We start from the raw sequence: 3531 nt of genomic DNA on the forward strand, positions 1-3531 counted from the left end.
TCATTGCCATTTGAGGACGAATCAGCGGGAGTTAAAATTGGCCGAGGCTGGGAAAATTAAGCGATAGTAAGACCCGGATAAAGGCTCCAAACGTCATATCGGAGGGACGGTCTGCGTCATAGATGGTCTCATGTAGTAAAACGACAATGGGAACTTCTCTTACGCACTGCAATAAAGAGACATCGGTGCCCTGCATGTGTTTTTAGCCTACATATATTAACGTAGAGTCATTTGTCAACTACATCACTACCAAAAAGGCTTTTTCTTGTTTTTCTTATTTTCTTATGGGAAGAAAATTTTTCTTTGGGGGAGAATACTAAGAAAAAAAAAGAAAAAAAAAATGTTTATACCTACTTTCTTGCACCAAGAACAATTCACTCATTTTTCTTGAGTGGAGATTATTTTTCTAGTATAGGCTTCTTTAAATCTTGATTTCTCTTCACTAAAGAAATATTTCTAGAGGAGATTCTAACTTACAAGATTAAAATTCTTTTAATCTTAACATTTCTTTAGTAAAGACTATATTTCTAGGGAAGATTCTAAGTTTAGAAGATTCTAAGATTAGAATTCTTTTAATCTTAAAATTCCCTCAGACTTTCTTATACAATCTTTGTGGGGTCGTCTGGCGTAGCGGCAGAGTGCGCGACTCGGAACTTAGAGTCCCGGGTTCGAGTCCTGACATGCCACCGATCTTGTGCCCTTGGGAAAGGCACTTTACACGACTTTCCTCACTTCGCTCAGGTGTAAATGAGTATTGTCCTGTCATGTATTTGTCCCCTGTGTTGGTGGCGGCATAAATATAAGTTGAAAAAACTTGAGTGTGTCGTCACCACGTCTGGTGATTACATGTTGGAAAAAAAAAATCTTCATGTGAGATTTCTTTCTTACCTGACGTCAAAGTGGTCAGATTTAAGTTTTTTTTCTTGCGCATTCTTGCAACGATTACACAACAAAAACTAATTTTTCTTATTTTCGTATGTTGAGAAATGTTTTCTTACGTAGATAGTATTCAAGAAAATTCAAGAAACATCCTGCAAAGTTTTTATCTCGGCCGCCTGAGCGGCCGAGGTATTGTGCTCCAAAATATGTACGTTGGATGTTGAAATCTTGATTTCGACCGTGAAAAAAAAGCCAATGAAACCAATTACTCTGCCTGCATCACTTTAGTTCTGTCCCACATCTGGGCCATATGCTAATGAGTACACCAGAGACACCTACTGGTGGCTTGGGTGTACTGCAGCAATTGTAGGCGGTCCTACCTACTTTAACCAATCATTGTGGCCCTTTTGTATCACGTGAGGGTCCTATTCCCAGCTCAACTGGGCAGCCATGATGCCTTCTGACAGTTCAGAGGGAAAATTGGCTGAAAAATCCACAAAATATACAAACGTACAGCAAAAAATCGCGCGCCCCCCCACCCCTGGGAATTGAAGGAAGATACAAAGACTTTGTTGGAGGTTTTTTGGGTGAAGGGAAGTTTTCCCAGCCTCGAAACTTGGAAGAATTGGCAGTTTGAGGCTTTGTTTACAACATGGATGCCAGCTGATAATGGTCAGGATCCTGTGTTTTTTGCAGTGGAGGCTGAAAAAAAGGTACGTATGCTATATTTACCATATATTTTGAACTGTCTTTGGGGCTTTTCACTACTTAAGGTACCTTCAAAGTGTCTTTTATGGGCGTTTTGTATTTTGTTTTGCATTCTGTAACAGTTAAAACTTATTATGAAGGTCATTTGAGTGAACATAGCAGCCATAACTTGTAAATAATACCAGTAGTTGGGGGGGGGGGGCTTTTGGGTCATGATTGGGGAAAGTAAGAACCTGTCACAGGACTCATTTTGTTAGTGATGTTATATTCCTTTCAAATAATAAAATCACAAATCCATACAAGCATGAAGAAGAAATCTCTCTTGACAATTTTGCACAAAAAACATATTAATCTATGGATTTGTTTATACAAATGCACCAGTACTTAGAGAGATGCATAACACTCTCAGCTCGTCTCCGTATACATGTAGTGTCACCATGTAATATATAACTAGTTTATGTTCAAATTGACAGCAAGCATTTTTGCACACATAGTGTATAGAATTCCTTCTTTTGCACATTTTGTCAGAACAACATTTTATACATGTGTAATGTGCTTTAATCGAGAACCACCATAACTGAAAATAACTCTGCATATCATGTTGTCACTAGTAAATTACATGTAACGTTCACCTGTACCTTATCGGCACTATACAAAATATACATCAGGTCTTTACATTCTCTTACAATAAATACAATAGGAATTAGGAAAAGTAAGTTAACCTTGTATCAAACAGATACATGTTTAGAAATCTTATGTTCTCCAATAAAGCTCAATCATTTACGCCGCTTGGGTTCAGGCACACCGCCGACATGACCAGGACTGACAGAAAGCATGTGCTTGTGTAGTATAGACAGAATTTGTTGCGTGCTATCTGCAATGCCATATGTTGTCCTTTCAATGTTGTTAAATGCAGCGTGTATTTCTTCTACTCCCTGTTCCCCGTGAAACCCCAGACCAAACTTCCATCTGCGCATCCAAGGCACTACGTGATCTTCTAGGGGGTGCATCTTTATGGGGATGGTTGCAGAGGGGGAACTCACGTCTATAGAACTCCATGAAGTTCTTGATGTCAGTATCTGCAGATGCAAAAAAAAAAGGTAAAAAGACATGTCTGTGACGGTATATAGCAAATTAAAAAGTAAAATTTCTTCTCTTTTAGTTTTGTGATGAAACATCAATGTAAGAAATACTAGCAACTCACCCAGTACAGAGATCTCCTCTTCACTCAGGGGCTTTGCCTTGGAGAACGCATGATGGCACTTGGCATACAGCTTGAATAACTCCTGATACTTCTCTTTCAGGGCCTTAGACCTCGTGACAATGCTGAGGGGGAATCCTTCGTAGTCGTCAACGAGGTCGGCAGCAACATTAGCAGGAATGGAGGTGAGTGATTCGATAGCTGTGTCCTGCAGTACATATATAGAGTGACATAACATTACTGTACTGATAATTACCGGACAGTAGGATAATAATCTTGGTTCCACAATGTGAGAATTTGCTGTTGAAACTGAATGAAAGAAAGAAAACCACAGATTTGTAATTTCTTAGAATTTAAAAGTACCTGGAGCATGGTATGCACATGGTTTCCGACAAAAGCTTGACCATGATAGGCCTGTCGCTTGACATGGAAACTCCTCAGGACACCATCTAGCTGCTTGGACAGTGGACCGTCTTGGACACTGATCTTTGCATCCTTCCTGATTTTAGCAGCTTTTTTTTCCTGTAAAGAACATATATACTAGCATAGTCAATTTTGATTTTTGGCACTGCTGTAGACATTACATGTATATGTACATGTACTGAAAGGTGATTATAAATTTTGTCTCATACTAAAGCAAATCAAGAAGTAAGGCATACCAATTTCATCTTGCTCTCTTGGAGTGACTTAATTTCTTCTTGAAGCTGTTGGAAGCTCTCTTTGGTTGGGTCATCTCCATCTTC

At 39.1% G+C, this 3531-nt stretch overlaps 1 long non-coding RNA gene across 1 annotated transcript; it reads left to right on the forward strand.

Moving 5' to 3' along the window:
• The first annotated feature begins 1394 nt into the window (after positions 1–1394).
• Positions 1395–2988, forward strand: LOC109474401. The gene is made up of 3 exons (XR_002140486.1): positions 1395–1592; positions 2544–2687; positions 2892–2988. It is a non-coding gene; the product is annotated as an uncharacterized LOC109474401 (long non-coding RNA).
• Positions 2989–3531: the final 543 nt, after the last annotated feature.

Source organism: Branchiostoma belcheri, unplaced genomic scaffold, assembly GCF_001625305.1.
Source record: "Branchiostoma belcheri isolate BF01 breed outbred unplaced genomic scaffold, Haploidv18h27 scaffold308, whole genome shotgun sequence".
Lineage (NCBI taxonomy): Eukaryota > Metazoa > Chordata > Leptocardii > Amphioxiformes > Branchiostomatidae > Branchiostoma > Branchiostoma belcheri.